This window comes from Fundulus heteroclitus, unplaced genomic scaffold, assembly GCF_011125445.2.
Source record: "Fundulus heteroclitus isolate FHET01 unplaced genomic scaffold, MU-UCD_Fhet_4.1 scaffold_94, whole genome shotgun sequence".
Lineage (NCBI taxonomy): Eukaryota > Metazoa > Chordata > Actinopteri > Cyprinodontiformes > Fundulidae > Fundulus > Fundulus heteroclitus.
Genome location: NW_023397406.1, coordinates 94,131 through 122,102, shown reverse-complemented (window position 1 = coordinate 122,102; position 27,972 = coordinate 94,131). Strand labels below are relative to the sequence as shown.

Below are 27,972 nucleotides of genomic sequence, written 5' to 3'. Positions count from 1 at the left end.
ACGGTGCATAGCGTCGACTCCGCTGCTTGGATGGATGTTTCGAGCTGCCTTTAACCGCAACAAAGAGCCCGTCGCCGCGTTGCCAAAACATCTGGGGCACGACGCTGGAATTACGTTGCTGTCAGCAGCGGAGAAGGACAGAGGAGTCGTTCCCTCTGACTGCGAGGGAAATCCCGCTGGGGAAAAGTGTCATTTGGAGGCGCGTCGAGTCTCCGCTCGGTGAGTGCCGCTGTGTTTACGCCTGCAGGGTTAGGCGATTGAAGGGTTTCTTTCTTTTTTTTTTTTTTTTTTAAAAGTGCCTTCGCTTCAGTTTTAATGTTAACCTGTCAACCTGACTGGATAACTTTCTCTCGCTCATAGAAGCTCTCTTGTACTTTGAAGTCTTTCGGTATGTTTGGACGCCTGCTAAAGTTCTCGCAGCTCACGCGCTGTGGCACAGCCTCACCTGAAGAGGAATCCAGGTGCCTATACTGTCTTTATAACCAGGACATTACCTGCACCGCAGAGCCATAGGATGCTTGTTGCTACCCTATTGCCATCTTCTCACTATGTTCTACGAGAGACGAGTTCTTCCTTGTAGCCTAATGGTTACACCTTGACATTTGCTAGGATGCGATGGGAAGGGTGACAAGGAGGTGGAAGATGGAGAGCAGATGGTGAGAGCAGGGACGGAGTGGAGATGTGGTGTGAAAAAAAACGGTGGAGACAAGAGGATGCAGCGAAGGAGAAAAAGAGAGGGATCCAAACAGTTGACAGAGTGAGAGTGTGAGATAAAAGCGCGCACACGCAGCGCTGGGTGGAGGTGTGCCTTCATCTACCATGAGCACGAATGTCATAGTAGTTTTTTTTTTTTTTAATGATTCGTTTGGAGCATTCTTGTTGTTTTTTCTTCTCTCCCACGGATGGAATATTGTTTCTTTTTAAAAACAAGAAGTAGCCGCACAGGTTGAAATCTACGTTGTATTTTCTCCACAGAGGGTTAAAATTGTGAGATAAGAATTCCTTTAATGTGGAAATTGAATGTGGAAATGGGGAAATTCGGGTGTGGCAGTGGCAAACACGCACAATTATTAGTAGTAAAAAAAAAAAAGAATACACGAAAAGAAAAACAAACTGTCTAATTTAAAGTTAGCGCTAAGGAAAACACCAAGAGTAGAATATAAGGGCAAATAAATGAATTGATCAAAGGAAAAACTAAGTTATTTGATAGTGGAAATATAACTCCAGCCTATAGACCTTACAAAAGATAACAGAATATGCAATATTTCCATATGTACAATTTCCATAATATGCAATGCTTATACAATATGCACTATGTGTCATAGTGCAGCAGCATCCCAGCTGAGGTGTGTGCAAGTCACCTTAGCATCTGGGCACAGTGCAAACAGTTATCCTAGAACAGTGTCAACCGTTAATGATTGGATCAGAACCCCTGCAACAATTTGTATGATTGAAACAGATATAGTGTTTGCTGTGAGCAGCAGAGATTATAAAGTCTGACTGCAGCCGGGAGGAACGATCGACGGAAGCGCTCCTTAGAGCATCTGCGATGCAGCAGCCTGTCACTATAAGAGCTCTCCAGCTCTGCTACAGATCCATGCATGGGGTGGGAGACATTGTCCATGAATAATATGATTTTCTTACAGTCCTTCTGTCTCCCAACACCAGCACTGGGTGCAAGGGGCATCCCGGGACAGAGCCGGCCCTCCTAAAGAGCTTATCCAGCCGCTTCCTCTCGGCTACAGTTAAGCTGCTGCTCCAGCAAACCACACCGTAGACGATGGCTGATGCCACCACAGAGCCTATCTATAGGCCAGAGGGTTGACAAATAATCCCCAGCCATGTATATTTACAGTAGAGGGACTCCGTGTTGGTGACCATCAACAAGCGTCTGGAACTAATCTGAATCAATATCTGACCAACCCTGTCTCTCTGAAAAATGTGTAATATTCACGTTGGTCCACAGGGGGAAACGTAGTATTGTCACAATTTCACTCTTCAGTACGTGTCAAGCTGACGTTTTAATGAACATTGACTTGCAACCAGGTCATGTGACTATCAAGTTTACCCCAGCAAAAAAAAATGAACATGGCTGCCGTTGCCCATGGATAATTAAACATTTAAGCAAAACAAATGCATTTTTATGCATTTTGATTACATTTCTTGTGAGAAGTATGGATATTATTTTCATACTCTTCGTTCAGGGAAGGTAGATAACCTTTCCTTTATTAGTTTAGCTGAAGATTCTCTCTGAAAGACGTGAGGAAGTGATGTTTTCTACGTCAAAGAGTCCAATGAGATTCTGGTACATATGAATACAACATTTAAGTAAAACATCTGTAATTGTATGCGTTTTGATGATATCTCTAGTGAAAAGTATGCATTATATATTAGAAGCTTAGTTAAGGGAAGGTAGACGACCTTTAATTTATTAGTTTTGCTAAAGGGTTCAGTGTCACATGTTCTACCGCGTCTAGGCTGAATAAAAGCAGGCAGCGTTCTAATTACTCTCAACACATCCGCTGTTTTTACTGAGGGGAAGGCAACATTTAAAGACAGGATCTGCAATTCTTTACATTTTGACGACATTTCTAGAAAAACTAGAAATGTCACATGACCTGGTTGCAAGCCCATGTAAATGAATAGGCCAAATAAAACGCAAGCCTGACACGTATTGAAGGGTCAAATTGTGACAATACCTCGTCTCCCCCTGTGGACCAACGTGGATATTACATGTTTTTCAGCGAGACTGGGTTGTATCTGGCAGATCTTCTGATCCCAAATGGTAAATTTACGCAAAAAAGAAGACGACAAGCAGTTTATTTTAAATTCACAAGCGCTGTATAGGTACTCTATCTGCTTTTGCTGTAAATGGGACTTCATAGACTTGATTTAAGCTGCTTGGTGTCCTGGCATGGACCTGGATTTTAAGCATAGTTCAAGGGCTCCTTGATAATGGGGAAAAATATATAATGAGGACTGTCGTTTAGTCACTGAATCGCAAAGCAATGCATTTCTTGCTCTTACACAACGAGTTGCCTTGAAACATGAAGTATTCCCCGATGCCTTTTTGTTGAAGCTTCTCTTAAAGAAGTGACAATTTATTCCTATGTGGGCTATTTTATAGAAAAATGAAAGTGCACTTCAACCATCTGGAAAAAAATCTTAACTGGAATTTAATAAAAAAAGCCTCTACCATCAGTGACTGACAAACAAACGAATAAACAAAAAAACCCTCTCTATCTGTATTTCTTGCTCATACATCACTCCTGAGTTTGATTTTCAGGTGGTTGAACAGATGTTGCATATTGATGCAGAAACCACCGAATAGCAAATCAGACACACCAAGTGTTTGGTATGAATCTGTGTCTTTAAGTCAAAAGGAGTCCAGCAGGGTCGACCTCCAAAAGGGGTGAAACCGTGCATCAGTCAGGAAACATTACAAAATAAGAACAGGCCAAACAATAATAACAAAATAATATAGATATTTTTACTTTTATGTTGTTTTTATGATTATTTAAAGCCAAAATTGCAGTTGAACAATAAATCTCATTCCTGCATAGCTCCAATCCTACAGCAGTGTCAGGCCAAGGTGGGGACCAGCAAGAGGAGGAGGTGCTAGGCTGCTGATGATTGTGTATGTTCACTGATGCCCTCGCTTTTTAAACGAAGAACTTGTTAATTTGCCAAAATGTCTTGTTTGTTCACACTTCAGTTGTCCAATCTCATAAGCATCAAGTGGTTAAAGTCAGACGCAGAGTCAGCTGTTTTACGTTGGCAAAGAGGATTTAGCCAGATTTTCATGGGCACCACCCTCATACTCCACCCCCGCTGCTCAACCCACACCTTCCTTACAAATGTGCCGCCATTTGAGGGAAAATAAACAGGCTTTCAAAGAGTCGGAGTTTCAGCCAAACGCAGATTTCCTCCACTTTTTGGTTAGTATACATTTTAGCACATGTAATTTTGAGCCAGGGTGGATTAGACACAATTGACATCAATATACAATATGTTCACCTATGTTTAAAATAATTTCCTTGAAGTTGTATCGTCACTCCACCCTACAAAAAGGAACAGTCCCAATGCACCATTGAAGGCACAAGATAAAAATGACATCCGTGTCCACGATGACTGTATGTAAACTCGTGACCTGCGCTCCACACATTAGAGGCAAAGTGAGAAAGCATGAGAGTATTTGCATGATGGATATCCTGTTGAAATGAAGGAGGAGGGGGGGTGTGGAGCGTCAAGGCAAAGAGGGGGAAGAAGGAGGAGGGGACATTGTGATGGTGACAGGAGATCATTTATCTGTCTCCGGGAGGTCAGCCTTGTCACCAGCATCTTGTCGTCTTCCTGGTTTGCTTCTTTCTCATGTCCTTACTTTCCTCCGCCTCCATGATGCTCTCTCTGAAATCCACCCAAAACCGTCCTGTCCATCTTAGTCTTTGTGCTCCTCGTCCAACACTGTCCTCGTTCTGAATTCATAACCTAGACTTAAAATAATGTTTTTTCCCGCTGGATCGATGCTTTTACAAGTACCCGCTTTAACACGAAAATCACAATTTCATCCTGTTTTAATCAGTTCAGGCAACAGATCACAATTTATCCTTTTTCACAGATGCAAAGCTTCAGGCGTTTTTCAATTCTGAAAGCAAAGTAAACGATTAAGATTAGCCTTCAAAATCAGAACCTCAAATTCTTCAAGCAAATCAATGTACTTTTGGATTTCTCTCTGGAGAAGGAAGAGATTTAATTACAGGTTAACACCAAAACTTGACCTTGTCTTCATCATTAAACACAAGATAAAACCAAAAACAGATTTTCCTAACAGACAGATAACAAAGATTCAACTTGTGCCCACTTATGGTGAGTCTTAGTGGATAAACTACACTGAGATGCTTCCTGTTGCCTCGACCAGTCTCTGACATCTGTCTGAGGAAAGTTTGGACCTCCTCTCACCCTCAGCTGTAAAATATCCCAAGGGCGTATTTCTTACTTCCTGTTTTAAGTCACTCCACGGCATCCCAATGAGCTTGAGAGCTGGGCCTTAACTTCATCCAGGACTTTACATTTCCTAATTTTCTGCACCACCTGACACACTGTGTAATAGTGAAGTCTGTGATGGAGAGCTGGGCAGGTCCTACTGCACCAAAGCATTCTCAAAGCATGATTCTTCCACCTCCATGCTTCACAGTTAGTATGAGATTCTTTTCCTGTAATATTGTAGTTGATTTATGGCCAATGTTGCCCCTGTTCTGTATCCAAAATTATGCAATTTCAGACTCCTCCATCCAAATAACATTAGTCCAGAAGTCCTGGTCTTTGTCTACTTTTACTCAGACAAACGTCAGTGTTGCCTTTATGTTTTCCCAAGAGAGCACGTCTCATCAAAGTTAAACCCTTGCAGTTTTTTTTTTAGATTATAGAGGCATTCACTTTCATACACACAGTATCAAGATCCCATGATGAAGATTTTAGGGGTTTTCAGTGACTTCTTTTAGCACCTTACAGTCTGCTTTCAGAGTGAACTTGCTTGGATGGTCAGACTATTGACTGACCATTGGATGGACGGTCAGCATTGGATGCAGACTATTTCCCGTACAGTACAATAGTTCATTTCATATTCTTTTGAGTTATCTTTAAACCCCTTTCCAGACCCAGAAGCTGCTACAGTCTTTGTCATGAAAGCCTCAGACAGTATTTTACAATTTATGTTAAATGTTCCATATTTTCTATTAAAAAAGGTAAACACAAACGTTTTAATGATTATAATGTCTTATTGACAAAATCCCCATTGCCAGGATTACTGTCTTCCACAACAATACCTGTTAGGTATTAGGTACTAATAACACAACTAAACATTTTTTATGCTTTTGAGTGTCTTGACTATCTCAAATAATGATCTGTTAATTACTTCTTAAACAGGTCTCACTTGTAAATGAGAACTTGTGCCTCAACAAGGCTAAATGTATTATCATAAAGGTTTAGGCAAGGCAAGTTTATTTATTTAGCAATAAAAAAAACTGGGGTCTAAATAAGATTTAGGAAAGGGGTCAAATTCTCTTTGCCACTCTTTAAAATGGGAATGACAAGAGATCCTGCAGTTTGCATAAAACACAGGGGCATTGAGCTTCATAAGTCCAGACATAGAAGAAAATTAGACTTTGACAGTTGTCTCCAAATGTATTTCACATACAGGTATAAACTTTAACTTCTTTTTTAAATTTAGCAACGTAATTGTCTATGATTAACTCAAAGTTTCTGTTGGGAGGCTGACATTTCACACAAGTCCGTGTTTCTATTCACTTCAACATCTCCAGTTAATGAGTAATGAAACACACAAACTGGTTTATCCCCACATCCTTTGCCTGTTGAGAATCTCTTTATATCCTCCTGTTAAATCATCTCCAATCATCAAATAAGATGTTTCGTGAGGGTGGAGAGGGAAGCAGATGTGATACGGCTTTTGGACCAAGTAGTTTTTCTTAATCTTATCACAGCCTGCCTTGCTCCTAAAATAAGGATGCAAAGAGGTTCAATTATTTATACTGGGTCCTTAAAATCCCCAGATTGAGATAATTGAAGGTTTGTCTGAGGACACCTCTGAAGTCTGACTGTAAGTTAGTATAGAATAATGAAGCGTTGACTGAGTGATTAAAGTCAACCAAAGAAAACAGACAAAACTTGGTGTCTGTGTTCATCAATTAATCAACAGTCTAGATGCTAAAGGAAACTTTGAGCAGGATTTTAGGTGTAATTTTTCAGACGGCGGAGCTATTGCGCCTCCACCTTCTCCTTCGGGAGACTTGTTCTCCAAGGATGGCCAAAGTGATTCGGAGGCAAGGCAGGCAGCGTTTTACAGTCACTATGAGCTGCTTTCCATCAGCTGTAATTAGAATGAACCATTTTAGCAGGTACCAGAACAAGCCATCTCATAAAACTGACTAAAGGATGGTAACCTAGGGATTTGCAGACTAAATGACAGTGGAAAAACAGACCATGTTTTGTGAGAGTGAATAAATGCAACATTGCTGCTCTAATGTAATGTGAGGGCTTGTGTGCCCAACCTAGCAGTCATAAGGTGGGTGGGGGTAAACCCCTGTTAGGTTGCATATCTATCAAATACTTTGAAGAAAAGCCTTAAAAGGGGAAAGTCATCACACAATGTAACCTAGATTAGTCCCTTGGTATGTTTACAACATGCTTGCATGTTAATGTTTCTTTACAAAAATGATCATTGAAGGACTTCTAGACATATTCAAGTATGTATTATTAATTTCATTTTACCAGTTTTCATGCCCCTTGAAATTTTTCACACTTGATGTTCCAACACCAAAGTTTAATGTGTTTTTTATGGCATACAATAACAAAGTATAATTATGAAGTGGAAGGAAAATGACACATGATTTTCAGTAGTTTCATAATGACAAAATCTGAAATTCTGTATTTGTATTCATTCCCTGTGTCATATGACACCCCTGGTTAAAATCCAGTTAAATTGCTTTCATAAGTCTCCTTGTTAATAAATTGTCTGTGCACTTGGAGTCTACCTGTGTGCAGTGAATCCAGCTGTTCTGTGAAGGCCTCAGAGTCTTGGCCTTGAATATCAATAAAAAAAACAGAATCCTGATGAGGGTTGGGTCGTAAAACAAAATCTCCAACTTTTAAGATCTCATGTAGAATTGGTCAGTCTGTCAAATTTAAAACTGGAAAAAGTATGGCACAACTGCAAACTACCCGTTTGTCAGGCTGGGGAAAGGAGAGCATTAAATAGAGAAGATGTGAGGAGGTCCACGGTAACTCTGGAGGAGCTGCAGAGATCCACAGCTCAGAGAGGACAATCTGTCAGTAGAACAGCTATTACTTGTGCCCAACATAATTGTGATCTTAATGGAGAGGGGCAAGACAAAAAAAAAACATTGTTGAAAGAAGCCAGCATGAATTACTTTTTGCAGTTTGCCACAAACCATGTAGTGACCATAGCAAATATGTGAAAGAATGTGGTTTGGTTGAATGAGAGCAAGCTTTAACTTTTAGGCTTGCATGCAAAATGATATGTGTGGTGGAAAACTAACACTCAACATTCCCATGGGTGAAACATGGTGGTGTCTGCATCCCGCTTTGGAGATGCTTTTTTTCAGCAGGGACATGGAAGCTGGCACAGAGTTGATATGAAGATGGATGGAGCTAGATGCAGGGCCACCTTGGAAGGAAACTTGTTTAGGGCTGCAAAGAACTTCAGATTTGGGTAGAGAATAAACTAAACATATAGAAGCTACGCTGAAATGGTTCATGTACGTTTTAAAAATTTCAATACATCCGCTCACAATTATGCTCTACTATGTGTTGGTCTAACAAAAGTTCTCGCTAAAATGCACTAAAGTTTGTTGTTTTGAGAAAATGCGAAAGCTTTAAGGTGTGTGAATACTAGTATATTTCTATCTCCATCCTTGTCTTTGCAAGGTTCTGGTAATCTATGCATTTCACACTGGCAGAAGGAGCGGGGAATAGATTTACATTCAGGAGCCCTTTTTGTAAAGGCTTTGACGGACTGCTGAGCTTTCAAAAAAAAGGCTCACTTGGGCATACTTGAGTGACGTTCACTTCAACACACTGACATCACTCAGAAAAGACTGCCCGCTCATTCACTTCTGCTCTCCGAATGACATTAACTGTCCCGTTCGGACAGAACCAGGAGGACGAAAAGCCCCTCCCGTCCTTGGCAGGCTCTTGCTGTCTAAATGCAGTGTATAAAAGCAGCAAATGTTCGGTGACCCGAAGGCATCATTGCACTGGACAGGAGACCTCGAGTAAGAGTGCGTTTTACAGTAAGTTCCTTGTGTCTAAATGAGAGCTGGATACATAATGAGCAAGCATCTTTCCTGCCGTGCATCACCACATTTCCGCTTGCTCATCATTATCCTGGTACAGTTTTGACGGCCCCCTTGACATCGTACCGTCATCCGATGTGATAGGTGTCAAATTATTTGGGGAGAGATTGCTGCAGCGAGTCGTTAATCAAAGCTCCGATCGCTGAGAGAGCCGCCCGACAACCCAGCCGCAGAGCCGGAGCCCTTGGGGGTGACAACAGGGGACACGAAATCATTAAGTGTTGGAAGAAAAAGACCTTGGTTCCAGATAGTTTCCTCCCCTTGTAAACCGCCGTGATACGAGCTCATTTCACCTCATCTTGCTCCATCTCGTCACGCATCGTTTGACTCCCCTGTCGCTCCTAATCACCTGTTGTCTGATCTGATCGAAAGTTTGCACAATGTTTGTGTGTCTGGAGGCTTTACAGCGGATGTGGAGACCGGGCGTCCTGATTTACATACAAATGACGGCAGTGTTTGCGATACCATACTGTCGGTTTTGTCATTTCAGGGTGATGCGGAGCTGGTGTGTGTCTGTGTGTGTTTCCTTCCGCTGCCTCTTACTACAATCTGCATGTGATTTCATGGCTCTCCTTACACTATCGGATACATTTTCCAGTAAGATAAAAATCATCTGACTCATCCTGGAATTTGTTTCAGGCATGTGATAGTAGGGCAATCTACTTAACGGTGCATGGTTGGGGGAAAAAACACTCACTCAAGCATTCTCGGTCCTTAGGTAAGATTTTGCTGTCCTAAAAGATAAAATGGAAAAAAAAAAACTTCCTGCCCATTGCTATCTCTACAATCAGGCTCTCACATATCATCTCCCAGAGGGGGTTTGTAACAGGAAACCTTGCAGCAGGCTCAGATACCTAAAAATAGACCAGACAGCCCTATAAAGCCCTACTACACTTCATATACTGTACTCATGACTGGATGTGGTATCAGATTTGTCCTCAGGCTTTAAAGGCAAGGGGATGGACTAAATCTTGTTGATAGCTAATCCAAAGATAGTAGCTATCTGTAAAAGGAGCCGAGGGGATAAGTAACATGACAAATCCATCAGGGGGGGCTATGAGTATAAATGCTGACGTGCTTAGATGATAAAGTGAACAGTAGGCCTGTCTCCCAGCTGTGTTTTGGACTTGTCCTCTGATTGTTTAGAGCTAATAACATTATCAAAGTCTCTGTTTTGTTCATGTCCCCAGCGAACCTGGACCACATGACAACACATACCCAGGACCCCGACATCTTTACTAAGTTAATGGCCAATTATTTTGCCCTTTTTTCACTTTTAATTGTATAATTTGGCAAGAAAGGATCAGCCCCCACATGTATAGAACTAATGAAATGGTCCATGGACAAACATGTAGAGCTGAACCAAGCTTTCTGGTTTATTTCTGATCTATGGTTCCACCCAGCTTTAAGCAGGTGATACAGATTTTAGGTGGGCTGTATAATAGATATTACGTTAAAATATTTGAGAGATCATTAATTGCTTATATTATCATTAAAATAAACAATTTCACAGTGTGCGTATGAAACAGGATTTTAATGGCATTTCAAAGCAAAGACCAAAATATTGTGGAGTTGACATTGTAAGCAGTTTTTATGGTCTTAAAGGTAGAGTTGGCGATTTTTTCCAGAAATTCCAGAAAGTCCCTTTTTGACTAACTACACTGTCTTAACTAACAGGCCGTCTTACCTGCTCTTTCACTCTTCAGGGGAATCACGTGACAAAAAGCTCCTAAATCCACTGAGGTCTTATTTCTTTCTACTTCCTCTCATAAACTTGTACACGGTTTGCAAATTCCTGCTCAGTTACTTTGGTAAATGAGCGGGAGAAAGCTCTGCTCCCCATGGTGCTGAGGCAGGCAGGAGGAACAGTGAAGGGAACAGAAGAGGAAGATTTAAGGAGTAACAGTGTGAAGAATATCGGGGGAGCGGGGGTGGGGGTGGGGGTGGGGGGATTCCAGGCTGGCCTTGAAAGTAGGGCTGCTGTGAGATGGGTGATGAGATGACATGAGGGGGTTTTGGTAGTGATGCAAGCGGCTGAATTCTGATCCATTTTCTAGTTACGGAGGGATTTGTGAGAGAGAACAAAGAGAAGAGAGCTACAGTAATCAATGATTAATGATGATCACAAGGCTATGGACAAGAATAGATGCACAATAAACGGAAAAGGAGGGACGGAGGCGATTAATGTTGTGTAGATGAAAATATGTAGAACAGATGATGTTATTGATGTGCGAGGTAAAGGATAGAGTGGTATCAAGGATGACACCCAGACGCTTAACCTGGGGTGAGTGAGGGGGAGACTAATGGACCATCAAGTGATAGGGAGAAACTGTGAGCTTTAATTAATATAGATTTGCTTCCTACGAGGAGGATCACTGTTCAGTTTAAATAAGTTGGAAGTGCAGCAGGATTTTATTTTGAATAGACAGGAGGTAAGGGAGGAGGGTGGGAGGGTAGAACTTGGCTTACATATAAGATAAAGATGGGTGTCTTCAGCATAACAGTGAAAATGGATGTTGAATTTCTGGAAGATATTGCTGGTAGGAAGAATGTAAAAAATGAAAAGTAGGGGTCCCAGGACAGAGCCCTGGGGCACGCCATTTGTGACAGGGGATGGACAGGAAGTAAAGGACTTAAGTTGAACAAATTGAGTGCCGGGGTCAAACGTGTGCAACATTATAAAAGTTCTCAGTAAAGGACTGACCAACATCCGTTTTGTTATGCTTTAGTACCTTGATTAAACTATTTGGTAATGTCAATACTGCTCATTTTACTGACCTTCTTACCTGTAACATTCACTGTTAAAAGGTGGCAAATTTTTCTCCTTTTTGTCTAAAAATGTAAAAATCTAAATTGAAAATTTCTGGTTCTACATTATTGTTATACCTGCAAGGTTTGACTTTCTTTCTATACAAACCAGTTGAATTAAACGCTGCTTTAATTTAACCTTAAACTCTAACAAACATTGAATGTAACTTTTTAAGTAACCATGCTCCTTAACTGAGATAGTACCTTTGAATCCAACAGAAATATAAGGATTACACCTTATCTCTATTGATGCATCAAAGCATATTTATGTCCCTAACTTTGAACTGACTTTGAACTTACGTGACTTTCGCACATTCACTTTTGATACATTTCAAATGCAGAAAAAATAAACACATTTTTCAGTATTTGATGTGATAAATACTGATTACAGAAGATCAAAGTAAAATTAGCCCGTTTTGATCATTGGCTGATCAATTGGTACTTTGTAGTTTGTATCCTATGACAAAAGGTTGTCTTCATTTTTAGTAATAATTGGTAGAAATAAAACTCAAAGATGCACATCATCATTTTTGGATTCCTTTTAACATCTTTAAATCCTCAATGGCTATGGAAAATCTTACTATTAGAAATCCATATTACATTTTTGTGTATTTAAGAATTTTAAAGGTTTATTTAGGTGTGTTTAGTTATCAAAGCTGTTTTTTTATAACTTTAAAATTAGGTAGACCTCCACAGTAATCACTCAAAGATTCATTGATCTATGCGGGTGGGTACTTTTTGTTTAAATGATTCTTTAGGTACAAAAATTTAATTAAGCCTAAATAAGTTCGATTCAAGGCATATTGATAAAAGCCATAGTATTGCCAGTGGTAAACTAAATTATTCAGTTAAAGTATTTGAATATTGTCTTCTAAGCTATCAGTGGAAATTTGCAACCATGCAAGATTTGATCTGCCTTGTAACATAATAGCATTTTGTAAACTTAGATGTGATAAATGTAAAAAAAAGCCAGAGTAGTGTCTGGGTTTTCAAAGGGGGAAGAATAGAAACACTGTGTTTTTTTTAGTTAATCTGGCTCTCGTCAATGCTTTTCAGGACATTTAATCAGGGAGTAAGACCAGGAATCCAACCATGCGTCAATTTCTTAGCAGGTGACCTTTAGACTTCAGGATGTAGCTGGGCTGCTCGGGCTTGTTCTTCGGTCCTGCATGTATCAGCAATATTGCATTGCTCATCTACTTCTTTGAAAACATCCAGGAACAATCAGTCCTGTCTGAGGGAATTGGTGGATTTTTTTTATGTCATTTAATTTTTTTGACAGTCCTTTCAAGTCATAAAATCATAAACATTTGTGTTACACAAAAAAATAAAATAAAAATTTGGACTTTTGTATAATTTCCACCTCATATCAGACACATCCAACTGCACTCAAAGCAATCAAATCATGAACGTTCACCCAATACTTTTAAGTCTATTTAAAATGTGTGTCACAATTTCTTTCCCTAACGGCATGTTGACTGCTGTCCATCCTCCAGCCATCTTCTGCATCACTTTGGATGGTAGTTTTTGTACACGCTGTAGGTTAAGCTGAAACATTTAATTGAGTAACTTTATTACAAAAATCCATGGTACAAGATCTTTGATTAAATGTTTTGTTTAAAGCAAGTGGCCCTGTACATCTCATTAATTAGTGTCAAGAGGACTGATATTGTTGTGTTGTGCCCTGCGTTACAGTTTTGATTGGGTGATAGCGGAAGGCGAAAAAGGCAATTTCAGGTTACTATTTTTGGGTTTAAGTGTAATTGTCTTTGCAGGCTTGTTCAGAATAAGCACTTTTGTTCTCTTATGAGGCATAAATTAACACAATTGTTCTCCTTTAGCTGGATCTGTTACAGTACTGTGCCTTTTTCTATTTCCTTTTAAAACACACTGATTTCTGTCAGTGAGGCAAATTAAAACCTCTTCTGCAGCCAGGCTACTACCAACTTGCTGTACTATGAATAAAACAGCAAAACATGGGACAAAAGACTAGTCATTTGTTAGTGGACAGAGCCTTTTGACTATTTCTGTCATAAACTTGTTTGTTTAGGTGTATACGCATAAAATGTAATGAACTGGTTAAAAAAAGATCTGACACCAAGCATATAATGTAAATCAGTATGACTCAAGTAACATAAATGAATGAAAGCAAATAACGTGTTTTAAATGTGTTTTGTGAATGCTGGTTTAAAACGTAAATGTTCATAGAGATAAATCGATTATCATAGATAAATCGAAATCATAGAGATTTGTGGCCTATTAAAGATGACAAATTATTTCATTCAAACCCAAGAAACCACAACTGCCGACTCACAAATGTTGCAAAAACAAGCTCACGGTCGCTTACAATCAGCGGACCATGCAACACTGACCCTCACACAACACCCCTCATGACTTGTATGGGGTTGTCTTCATTCTGCTGAGTAAAAGCCAAATAAGCGTAGCCTAGCTGCACAGACGCTGCAGCCGCTGGTATTAAGTCTGGACAAATGTTGGGTCCTTGCCACTGAGGAAATGTAACAATCATGTAGGTGTCTTTGGTCAAAGTCCTCTTGGTTACAAGCTCGTATCCAACACTGACATTTCTCTGCAATTCTTCGAGGTTAAATCAATGGAAAAAACTCCATGTGGTCACATGGAGTCATCATATTGAGAGTCACTCCGACAAATACCAACGACCACATAATGGCATCGACGCATGCGGTCTGCACTGCACTGTTCTAAATTTAGTAATTTGACGTCGTTTGAGGAATGCCCTATTTGCTATTTAAAATTCACTCAAACTTTGCATGACAGGGTGCGTTGGTGGCGCAGCAGGTAGCGCGACCCATGTATGGAGGCCTTAGTCCTCAACGCAGTCGACCCGGGTTCGACTCCGACCCGCGGTCCTTTGCCGCATGTCTCTCCGCCTCTTCCTCCCTACTTCCTGTCAGCCTACTATGTTAAAAAGCAAGCCACTAGAGCTGTGAAAAATCTAAAAAAAAAAACAACAACAAAAAAAATATTTGCATCACAATGGGATTGAAACGTAGCTACTATGTGTATTCGAGAGGAAAAACAGAGTTTTACTCATATTTAAAAACAAACAAATTTAATCTCCAAGTGCAAGCAAGAAAATTAGGTGTAATTTTTTTTATGTTAATGTTAACCTTGTTGTAAAGGATTATATTTGCAACTTAGAAATATTTCAAAACTTTTTTTGTTTTTTAAGTTTTGCATGGTTTAAATTTGCATGGTTTAAATGCGCTTTATAGACCTAAGCCCAAAATTAATTACAGCCATGTTGCATTTATATTTGAAATCACGTACATTCAACATTTTTTTTTTTTTGTTTTTGATAAAAAAATGAGACCAGTGTATATCAGAAGATAATTCAATAATAGGAAAAAGTAACCCTTTAGAATCATGTCTGTTTTTATTTGCACTTAAAAAATGGAAATCAAAAATGTATGTCCATCTCAACAATCAGTGGAAAAATCTTTATTGGACTAAACAGTATTCAAACCCTTTTTATAATAGCCAACCAGCTTTCTGAGTGTTTCCACTGGTATTTTGATGACTGTTCTCTGGGGAGAGGCTCCAGGTCTTTGAGGTTGGAAGGCCTCTTTGCCATCATCCTAAATTTTAGCTTCCTCCAGATTCTCTTCCAGGATTAGGTTTGTACTCTTGCCGGGCTAATCCAAAACATTAATATTACTTCCAGTGAGAAGAAACATCTTTGCTAAATAAAAGATTACTCTAAACTTAAATCTGCCAGAGGCATGAATAACTCTGGACTTAAGTGTAAATAAAACCGAATAGAAAGTTGATTCCATTTTCATTTTTTAACACGCCACTGATGCTAAATAATCCAACTTTGGATTATCTCCCTGCTGTAAAAACATTCTATGTTTAGCACATATTTCTAACAGAAAGGGGATGAAAGCAAGAGTACGTAGGAACTCACTTTAGAGGCAGTGAGCCACCAGCTTATGAGAATGTAAAGAGAAAAACACTCAATGAATATACCTGAGTGATTCAAACCAAGTGAATCGCTTCTCATAAGCACATATCTGTAAACTGATAGAATCGGCTGTTCAAGTCCTCTCAAAATCTATGGACATTGTGGATTTTATCTCAGTATTTCGAACAAAAAAAATTAGAATAAAAATTGGCCTAGCCACTCTAGGTCCACAATCTTAAACATATTTTTCGTCCTCCCTTGAGACTCGGCTCTGCTGCATTGTCTCTCCTCCAAAAAATGTCAAAGGCATTTCCTCCTCTGACTCCAGCTTTCTCCATCTTTTTGTCTTTGTCTCCGCCCATCTATTTTTCTGTCCATAATTACAGGGCTCTTGAAGGCGTTTAGAGCCTCATGAATATTTAGGTCTTGGAGGGGAAGTGTCGGGGGACTCCCATGTGTGGCTGGTCTGCCCTAATTATGGAGATTGGTCTCAACATCCTCGCAAACTCACATACTTTAAATGAGGGAGGAAGGCCAGATAACGATCAAAAGTTGTCAGTTTGGAAAAGCTAATGAAACCTTAAACAAAAGGGTATAATATATGGGTGCATCTCATCATCATATCATTGAAAAAGAATGTATTTCAGTAATTCAATTCAGCAAGTGCAACACATTGCAGATTTATTAATGCGGAAAGATATATTTCAAGTGTTTTTTTTCTGTTCCTCTTTTTTACAGGTAATGAGAACCAAACATCTGGATTCATAGATTGAAGTGTTATGTAAGATTAAATACAATTATTTTATTGCAACAAGGTAATGTCATTGCCCACAATGTTTTGAGGAAGACTGCTAATTTGACAGGTATCCTACAGACTGTCATTGACATTAAGGTTCGGGGCAAAAGAAGCCGACTTTTCACGGAGCGTCCTATCCAAGCATTTGAATGGAAAGCGAAGTGGAAGAAAAAAGTGTGGTGTCAGTACTTTAAGAGCCACCATGCAGTCATATTCATGAAATTGGCTGCTATTCTAGCACTATTTGGGTTAAATGACTTTTGTACCTGAGATGACCTAAGAAGTGTCTTCCCTGGGCTAAGGAGGAAAAGGGAGTAGAAAGTTGTTCAATGATCCAGAGTCCTCCTTTCAGGTGAAAAATAAGCGATGCTTTTATTTTGGAAACCAAGCTCGTAGATTCTAAAGCAAGAGCAGAGAGGCTCCGAATCCACGTTGCTTGAGGTCCAGTTTGAAGTTTCCACAGACGTTGATGTTTAAGGTGCCATGTCACCTGCTGGTGTTGGTCAATTATGCTTTGTCTATTCCAGAGTCAAAGCAGCTGTCTAAAAGGACATTTTTAGACCACTTAATGCCTCTCTGCTTCTGAGCTTAATGTATTTTGCAACTACTGGCTTTTATCTGACAGTAAGCTGACAGGAAAGGTTGAGAGACGGAGAAAACATACAACAAACGTTCGTGGACCGGGAGTTGAACATGGGACGGCCACGAGGACTGAAGTCTCTGAGCGTGGGCCGCTGCGCCACCACCGCAGCCTGACGAGCTGAATAGTTGATGCTGGTTTCATTTTCCAGCAGTGAGAAACAGAAGTTGGGGTTTTCATTCACTGTAATCCATAATCATCAGAATTAACTGATATAAGAGCTTAGAATATAACTGTGCGTAATGAATCTATGTGATATAAGCTTCCTTTTTAAATTGAGTTACTGAAATACATCCCCCTTTTCTGAAGTGTATTTGTAAGGACTCACGCTCTCTCAGCAAGAAGACAATGGTACAGCAGGTTGCAGCCTGCAGCCGGTCATTCCTGCTCCACGTAGTACAGTCATCTAAAAAGTTGAGACCTGGAGGAACATAGGTGTGATTCACAGACTCTTTGATGGACAGGACTGAGTCAAGAGGAAACAGGCGCCTGGGAGTCATGTTTTGTTCTTAGGACGATTGTGTTAGGAAAGGAGAGTTGCGTTGAAAGAGCTCTGCAAGATCAGAAAGGCTAAATAAGAGCTGAACTGGGAGTAGAAGCTTTTAGAAGAGGCAGTAAAAAGCTAGAAAGAGGAATAAAAGCTGCTTCAGACTGATGTGTTTGGTGGGGGACAAAGGAATGGTTGGACTGAGAGCCAAGAGGAAGGGAAGAGAGAAGACAGGTGAAAAGAAGGTCAGAAGAAAGCAAACCCAGCTTTGCATTTTGAGGAAGGCTTATATTGTGAGAGATTTCAGACTGTGTGAAAGGTAAGGAAGGAAGACGACTGCTAGAGGAGATGTAAGCACATGTGGGAGAATCTTAAACAGGATATGAGGAGGATGACTGAAGAGGACGCACGGTGCAGGATATAGCTGCATACATTGATGTCTTTGTGAGGGCGAGAAACAAGCCTTCCAACACAGGATGACACGAACATCTTTTTTAGAGCTTTTTCAGGTCGGTTAGTCCTTGTCTTTATTTAGCCCTGAAGAATACGCTGAAAATGTAACTTTGTTGGCCCAGATGTGCTGTCTAAATTTAACATAAACTGAGACATCGAAATTCTGCCTTCTTTGGCCTATTTGACGACTTTTTAACCACGTTTTGACATCAGTATAGGTCCTTATGTAGACATCTTTTCACCCATTTACACTCCAACTGTGTTTTCATGCTGTATTTTTCAATCTTTTGAGTAAAACTTTCTCCATGGGAAGCATGGTGACTTCAAATATAAGAACAAGCTTAGCCCCTTGATTCGTGTAAAGATTTGGTGTTGCAGTCTGGGGTTGTGCCTCGTCTATCCATCGATCCATCCATTGCCCATACCCGCTAGTCTTTGGAGGGTCATTGGGCGAGATGCGGGGTACGTCCTGGACATGTCGCCAATCCATCACAGGGAAACACAAGGACTCAACCATGCACCGCACACATTCACACCTAAGGGCAATTTAGAGAGAGAGAGCAATGAACCTGACAGTCATGGATTTGGACCGTGGGAGGAAGCGGGAGTACGGATGCATGGCAAGAACACGCAAACCCCATGCAGAACAACCCCAGGCTGGGATTCAAACCCAAGACAGTCTTGGTGCAAGGAAACAGAGCTAACAACTGGTCCACTGTTCAGTCCTCTCATTTGATAGTCATTATGTGACACATCATTAACAGTTACGGTAAATCTGACATCATTTATTGAAACTCATGTATTTAGCAAATAAAATAAACCCTGTGTCAGATACTTATATCTATAGCTGCATCATCATGATGAAACTAACTTCTAACTGAACTCAATCACTGAATCTATGGATGTCTTTTGTTTTTGTTGCGGGGGGGGGGGTATGGATAGTAATATTTGTTGGGTCATTGTGTGCCTCCTGTACAGCTTTGGCCCTCTTTGCTAGCTATGCATTTAAATAGGAGACGTCAAAGTCTTTCACTCTGAACCAGTTAAGCGTGAAGGCCAAAGTCTGTGTGTCAGCCATTCGCTGACCTCTCCTGCTTCTGTGTAAGAGTTTCTCCATCCCTTGTACTCATCTGTAAACCATCCATCACAGTCTGGCCTGTTGTTACTGTCCTGAGTCGTAGAGATGGGTGATCTAGACATAAATTCTTACCACAATATTTTTTTAAATCTTTATTGTGATAATGATTAAAAGGGGCTATACATTTAAAAAGTATTTAGAACTGCTTTGAAGTCAGCTGGATGTCTGTGGCTGCATGTAACTGGACTCAAAGCCCCACAAACGTAAACACTGCATTTAATCATATCTTCAAACTTAGTAATGCTCTCATGCAGCCAATATTAAACGTACAAATCCTGATAATACCGTCAGTTCTTGGGGGTGTCAGACTTCATTGATTAGAACTTATTGTTGTTGCAATAAACTTAAAACTCTTCTCACGATAACGATGCACAATACGATAAACATCCATCCCTACTGAGCAGGCGGATTGATGTGGTAACAGGCGAAATAGTCGTCATATTTCTTCAAATTGGCTCCTTGCTGAGGGGCTCCAGTCTGATTTCCTGACAACTCAACTGACGTTTCAGCTCACTTAGTTGAGGATCTGCGACAGGACCGACCGCAAGGTTCTGCCGGCCAGCTGTTCCAGCTCCCTTATCACGACAGGCCATCGGGCTCACCCTCACCGCCACCATGTGTGGGCTTTCATCAGGCCACTTCACAGCCCTCTGAGCGGAAACCAGACCACCTCCACATGCGGCAAACTCAAACACCGCCGCCGTGCAGACAGTCATGCACACACGGTAATGATTATGAGACACAGGCAGACCCTCACAGACTCGCAAACACATGTCAGCCCGGCTTATAAAGCACCACAGTTTGATGAGGTGTGTCATCAGTCACGGTGGAACGGATCCCACCATGATTAATGTGTTTGAGACTGAGACAGAGATGGTTAGCAGTTTATAATTGTTTTACCACATAAAATCCACCACTGTAACCTAAAACGAAGCGGTCACACTACTAATATGATTCAGCAGTCTTGTTTTCAATATTTGTGTCTGCGAGGCTCCAGTGGAAGGCTGGAGAAGATTATGCATTTCTTCAAACCACTTCCATATTTATTTATGCATACTGTACAGTAGCTCAGGCTTGACTTGGAGAAGCAATTCCAGTGTTGCCTGCTGTGTGTCTGAGTGCCTGAGCATCCTGATCATTTGAAGCCGCTTCATGTTTAACTTCACTTGTGTCTCTTAGATACACAAAATGAAATGCTCCTTTAGGGCTTTACATAGAAGTTGTATGCATCAACATATTCATACCATTTTATCATGACCATTATTGTAAGAAATCCTCATCATGTTTAACAAATATTCACCTTTTTTCTGAATTTGTATCTTCTTGCCAGTTGTATCTAATAACCTTTTTTGTTTCGTAATGAAGGACCTTTGTTAAACTTTATTTTCTCTCTGATACCATGAGGGGGGAGATGGGGGAAACCGGTACTGAGCTGTGATGCTACATTGATTAATTCATTAATGTCCCATGTTTACTCAGGCCTTCCCATACAATCATTTGAGTATGATGGACGTCTTGTTTGTTTCTTTAAGTCTTTGGTGGAGAATAGGAAGTGTAACCCACAGTTGGCAGGCTTGTGAAGATGCTGAATGTAACCAAAACTGACTGAGCATTGCGAGGGATGGGGGTGGGGTGGGGTGGGGTGGAGGTTGGGGGGTTATCAGAGTTTAGAGTATGGACATTAGTGGACAACTGTGGCAACAAAGAGTCTCTGTTATCAGAAAGGTCAAAGACTCACACATTAGCTATGTTCACGTTCACATGCACAACATTACCCAATCGGACTGAAATGTATTTGGATTAAAAAACAAAAAATAATCAGATTGTAACATTTGCATGGGCACCCAATCAATGAATCTGCTCATGATGTGCGTGCAAATACACTTGGCTTTATTCAGAATAGAACCACTGACATGGGCAGAGTTATAAAATGTTCCTAAAAAACACAGAAGAAGAACTACTTCCATCTTTGCTGAACAACAAAAAATAGCAAACAAAGCTGTATTGTTCTTTTGTCTTCCCAGCGCCCAGGATGGACCTGCACCAAGTTCTAACTACAGTTCTAACGTTCCTGGATAAATAATCATTTTGAGCTCTTTTAATGTTTCTGATTGAAAGGTTGTATCGGGAGCACAGACAGTTTTGCTTCCTGACATATTTCCGTCACTTAAAGCGAAAATAGGTCAGGCTGACGACGGGCACACATACACACGCAGGTCAGCTTGCCACATTCAGAATAACTTGATGCAGACAAGCTTTTACATGCATGCTGGTCAAGTTGTCAATCAGCATAAACCGCCCCTCTTTGGATTACAATTTCATTCCTATTGAGCTTAATCTGATCAAAATATTCTGATTGACTTGTTTACATGATGCATTTTTATTCCAATTAGCCCTTTATTCCATTTACTTATGTCCATGTGAACGTAGTCATTGATGTGCCACTCAAGCGGGTTGAATCCATAATTTTAACCTGCTAATATCTTGTTATTTTCTCTACTGTCACTCTCTAAAGAGCAAAATGGAGAAATATATAATATAGTAAGCTATTAGGAAGGCAATATGCCATTTTAGGCTGGAGGAATAGTTGCTGTTTTTCTGTTTTTAACTGTTGCAATTATATTATGTCTTACATTTTGTTTTTAGTGTTTTGTGTACATACCCTGAAATAGGAGCGTTTTTCTCCCATTATTACATACCATGAGAATCACTCACTGGCCCATGGAGAACCTTAAGTTACCTTCTTCCCAGAAAACTGGCCTAAGTGCTGAATTTACACTGTGGCTGTCCATTTAAAAGACTACGAGCACATTCTAGTTTGGTTTTCGCAGGGGTTATTTCGAGAACAATCTGAACAGAGGTTTTGTGTCATCCTGTCAGACCTTCTGATTTACGACAGAATGAACCTGTGGGGAACCAAAAGGAAAATCACTGTGAAAAAGTAAAGGTGGAGAAATGGAAAAATGACCTTTTCACGATAATAAACATGATGAGGACCGAGACTAGCAGCTGTTAGTGGATGGGTGCTAAAGTGATAGAACGAACGGATGAATGACACGTCTATGGAGGTATGAAGATAGACAGCCGTATATGGAACCAGCTGCTTGTCTTCTTGTTATTCTCCACGCTGCTTCAACAGGTGTTTGTCTCCAAATGACGGAGCAATTTATGGCAACATCCATTGAGCTGCTGGGCGATGCGAGGTGTTCTGTTTGCTTATCTGCATCTGTAACAGAGCTGTGCAATCATCCTGAATTAGTCAAAGGAACAAGAGGTTGCAGTGAAACAGGATATTGTGTGTGTCTGGATCACAGTGTGCTTTTTTTTTTTTTTTTGGTGTGTTTGGAGGGTCGGGGATGGTAAGAATGTTGATTTGGGGCAGACATAGCCAGTTAGTACAAAAGTTGCTCATTTGTACAACTTTTTAATGGAAACGGCAGCTATTTACCGTCTGTGCCGTCTTCATGTATTTACATGTACACTGAGGATTCTGATCCATATTCTGGCCCTAGGTGGACTCCTTTACTCTCGTATGTCCTATTATATACAATTAAAAGCAATAAAAACTAAATTATGCAAGATATTTTGTTTGTTGATGGCTCCTTGAGGTTTGGCCAATTATTCAGTAAAACTATTTGCATAAAATGTACTCAAAAGCTCTCTTGATCCAACTAAACCTGAGCTTCAGTAGTTTGAGAAGCCGTAATATACCGTGGTTGAGGTCAAGTAATTGTCCAATACTCCTCCAACACCTTCCTTTCAAAAGAAAACCTTGCCCCCGCCACATAATCGAAAATTCCAGAAGTAATATCTTTCTTAATACAGGAGACTGGCCCTAGGGAAATATTTGGTCATGTGAAGGCTTAGAGAGAGGAGGAAAAACGACAGGGAGATGGAGTGATAGGGACCGCAGAAGAGATAAGGGAACGATGAAGCAGATAAGAGGCTCATTGTTCTGCTCCTATATTCGGCTCTCAATATCCTTCCCTCTCATTCGATCGCTGACGGTAAAGACAGCCTCTGTGTAGGCTTCCATGCTACAAACATCTCTCACCTGTATCCTTGTGTATGTTTTCCTCCTTGCAATTTCTTGGGTCGTCATAGCAACATTAGACCACATGGTATATGGGTGGTTTTCTGTGATGTATAATGGGTGAAGGTCTTTGTTTCCACACAGAGGTGCTCATGGATCTGACCTTTCCCCTCAGCCGATCAGAATTCATGAGGCTGCCTTTTCTCCAGTGACTGGCAGCGGCTTTCATCTCATTAGGTCTGCCTTCATTTTGTCAGAGGTACTGTGCTGTGATGAAAAATCAGAAAACATCTTCACTGATAAAAAGAAAAAAAAAGATGGATGGGATATGATTACGAACAGCTGCGTGGCAGCTCTGGATGCTGATTGATGTCAACTGGATATAACTCTTTCCATACTTACTTGAGATACTCTGAGAAAGCAACTCAGGATTGGAACCGAATCGGAATCATTATCATTATGAGAGATATTAAACATTTCTCTCAGCCACTTCTTGTGAAAAACTTTTTATGGATTTTAACGGAGAACCCCCCCCCCCAGAGTATTAATACTTTATTTAATATGTATTTCCTTTGTAAGTGACCATGGTATAAGCGGAATAAGGCCCTTCATTATAAGAATTTAACACACTTACTTTAGTCAGGTTGGGAAAAGTAACAGAGTACAAGACTGAAGGCTCAACTGAATTCAACCAAGTTATTCTCTTCTGTCATGTTTATCTTTTAACCTCTGCATGTTATGGAAAATGCGGAGATTGGAGCTTTTTTGAAATCTCAGCGCTAAGGGGAGAACCCAATTTTCTAGTTTTAGCAGTTTCAGTAATGCTAACTGCTCTTATCATGCTAAAGGCCAAATCCAAATTAAAATATTTTTCCTATAATTTCTCTTATTTTAACAATTCCTGTCTTTCACACACAGCATGTCTGGTCATAGCTGCTCATATGAATAAATATGGCTGCTCATTGGAGTTATCAATGTTTTTTATTCCATTATCATAGCTTCTAAATAATAGCTCCTAAACAATAAACAAATTCAACTGCAAGTAACATCGGCAGGTCAAAGATTTACAAAAGCCAGAAGTTGGAAAGAAGGACCACATTCTGATGGGTGCATCCTTAAACAAATAACTGTATGATTTCAATTTGACATAGAGTATTTCTAAAAGATTGATGTAGACAGTTGTTTATTGGGAAATAAACAACATTAAATTAGTATTTTCTACATAAAAGTTAGAGAGCAGAATTGTTACCTATAAAACTTAATGCTAATCTATTATTCCTTTATCAGTTTCCATTATATTGTAAGAGTAAAGAACATGTCGTAAACCCTCCAGGTGCGTCTCAGAGTGACGGAGGGTGTTGGGGAGGTGATGACGATGGTCACACAGACAGACGGACAGAAAGTGACTCCTGCAGAGAGCTGCTAATCCTAAAGTTAAGTAGATTACTATCACAGCCTGGTGCTTGCTACCAGTCTGTCTAAAGGCTATTGAGCTGCTATAAGATGCTAAATTGCTGTGTGTTGGGAAACTTTGTTTACCGGAATACTGGTCAGTATTGCTCACCTTCTGGACTCCAGTTTTACAGCTCCAGGCCAAGAGCGCCTTCTTCCACATGTTTGCTGTGTCCCCTACACAGCTTGTGTTCAAATTGGACTTCTCACTTTCCCAACATCTTTCTTCTTGCACAGTGGTCTGTGAGAGTCAGACCACTGGGCAAGACACTTCACCTGCATTGCCTGCTCAGAGGGCCCGGTGGCGCTGGTGTATGGCACCTAACATAGCTCACCACTGTGAATGTGTGTGTGAATGATTGAACTGTAGTGTGAAGTGCTTTGGAGGTCGTCAAGACTAGTTAAAGCGGCGTACAAGTACAAGCCATTGTACCTTTCAAACAGTGCTCAATTATATGTTCAAAGCCTGAAATATTGTTCTGTAACTCATCTCTGCTTTATTCCTTCTCTGTGACCTGTCTGTCCTTGGTCTTCAGGGTTCTTTGTTCACTGATGTTCTCTAACAAACCTCTCAGAGAACAGATGCACTCATACTGAGGTCACTAATGATGTGATATCAGAAGGCAATTGGTCGCTCTGGATTATAATTTTTATCCAGGGCTAAAACAGTAAGGGAGCTGGATACACATGCACTACTTCATGATGGTCTGTTATGTAAAATCCCAGTAAAACACATTAAAGTTTGCTGTTGTTACTTAAAAAGTTGCAGTGATTTCAGTACTTTTGCAAGGCATTGAGGTTAAACTGACAAGAAATTACTTGACGTAAGGTTGACCCACCTCACTTTGTTATAACAAGAAGTGCTCCCTATTGTCACAGGTAGTGATACACAGACTCCAGCTCTCATTTTCTTCTAGTCGATGTCCTATTATGAAATAAAAGGATTTAGTTTTGCTACCTTCCATTGTCATCTGACGAGGAGCTGTAGTTGCTACTTATTTGCAGATCAGCGTCTCACAAAGAGAGACACTGCAGGTGTTTTTTTTCATTTAAATCTATGTACAAATGGCATTTAGTCATGACATAGTTCCATCCCTGCCTTACTTTCGCATAAACATGTTGTTGCAATGATTGTTGGCAGACTTGCCGTCTCAGAGGATGACAACAAAACAAGCTTGTGTCTACCCTGGTGACAGGGGTAATGCCCCACTTTGTAAACAGCCTTTTTGTGTAGTGTGACATTTGCTAAATGGAAACCTTTGAATTTGATGGGAACTTTGTGCTGCTGTGAGAGGCAGATGCTCTTTTTTTTAAATGTGAATCCCAAAGAGAAACAGGATCTGAATTAACTTTATTTGGCCATGATTGTGTGCACAACACCGGAACTGGACTTCGGTTTCAGTGCTGGAAACCAAACCTTACATATGTGCGGAGAGGCCTGATAACTTTGCGTGTCTCACTTATTGATGATTTTCAGCTTTATTTGACTGGCCTTTCACCTTTGATCCTATACCTCTGTCCCCCATAGAGACATGATGCAAATTAAACGCCTACAGCTAGAGCTGTGCATGATTTCAGTCTGAAACATCAATGCCGGTACTATGTAAATGTGTACTGTGCATTTTGTTACAAGTCTGGATGTTTAATGTTGCAGGACATTTGTAAGTGTATCTCAGTAAGGTTACTTCCCAATTTACTTCCCAATTTATTTGCTCAGTTTTTTTTCAAGTAGGTTTTCAAGATGGGGTGGAATCTTACCTCACAGTTTTCATTGATAATCTCATCTGTACTTGTCATTGGAGCATAAGGCTGTTGTTAACTTTGTGACTTTAGTAGAGATGTAAAATGGTGGTGAAATGGTCCAAAAAGCTGCCACAACTACCAAAGAATTCATTGGTCACAGTATATTTGAATCAGTTTTTTCTATACTGATAGTCAACTATTGCTGAGTAGAGAGAAGTTTACACTACCTATGCATATGAGAGGGAAGTAACATCAAACGGCTCCACGGGGCCGGGCTCCGTCAGATGTCGCTGTGGAACTCGACAGGATCGATTTTTACAGAATAATATTTTAAAAAAAAGACTCCCTTACCAATAAAATGATGTTATAAACATTTGTGTCTATATATCTAAGTCTGCCAGAAAACTGACAAGCTCAGTAGATTAAATCCTGTTGAGGCGCCTTGATATTGATCAAAGTCAGGTTGTATTAGTCACAGAAAAATAAGTTACTGCTAATAGGTGTTGAGTTTTTGTGCCCCACTTAACTTATCATGCCAGAGACGCCACTGCTGCTCACTAATAGTGAGAAGGTCACTATTTTAGTGCAGCAAAGTCTTTTTGACTGTTCTAAATGTTTTCACAAAACACATAAACAACATGCATATTGTATATTTTATACTTTTAAGCACAAAAGAAGGTGGTGATGTGCAGCAGATTGCTCCCTTTTCAGCTAGCAGACTGTCCACAGATGGTGGGCCTCACCAATAGGCTCCGATGTAGATATTCAGAAAAATACTAAAAAGAATACACCTATTGATATATTTACACATTGTCTATCTCTCTCTCTCTCTCTCTCTTTCTCTCTCTATCTATCTATCTATCTATCTATCTATCTATCTATCTATCTATCTATCTATATATATATATATATATATATATATATATATATATATATATATATATATATATATATATATATATATTAGTTTTGTGATTGCAATGAATGAGTATTTTATTGCTATCATGTAAAACATTTTTGCCTGTAATACAGTAAAGCCAGTCAATGTATAGTTAGGAACTTACAGTCTCAGCTAGAAGGTCAGAATAGGGTCCGATACTGATGATGGATCTGATCTCTGCAACGTCACTTTGACTTTAATCTTAAATGACTGCTGCATTTTGTTAGCTCAGTAACATACCGACTAACTGAAGCATGCTTTGGTTTTTCTATTCAGATGTTTTCTGCTTGTGTGTATAGGCTGAGCTAATGAATCTCTGTCTTCCTAGATTGCCTCTGTCTCTCTTTTTTTCAAATCAGATCGTCTGTCTGCCTGGCTGTGACCTGGTTTCTGGTTTTAGAGTCATGAGTCAGATTATAAAACAGTAGTTTATTCAGGTGAAAAGGGACTGCTGTAGATATTCCACTGCAACCCACATGAATACATAAATGGGATTTGTAAATATGTGGGCTTGAAGCACCAAATTCTGTGACCTACAGATGCGAAAGACTCAGGAACAGGTCTGTGTATCAGACACACCAGTCTGATGGGATGTTTAGGGTTTAGACTAAATCCACAGCAATGTTTATGAGATCCCACTGTAGCATC

At 40.1% G+C, this 27,972-nt stretch overlaps 1 protein-coding gene across 2 annotated transcripts in view; it reads left to right on the top strand.

The window, feature by feature from the left end:
* Window positions 1–27,972, top strand: part of LOC105934219 (SPRY domain-containing SOCS box protein 4) — a 93,769-nt gene continuing 65,797 nt past the window's right edge. For both annotated transcript variants that reach the window (XM_012874108.3, XM_012874101.3), the window contains exon 1: window positions 1–219. The gene's annotated coding sequence lies outside the window, so the exon portion shown is untranslated. The remainder of the gene's footprint in view (window positions 220–27,972) is intronic.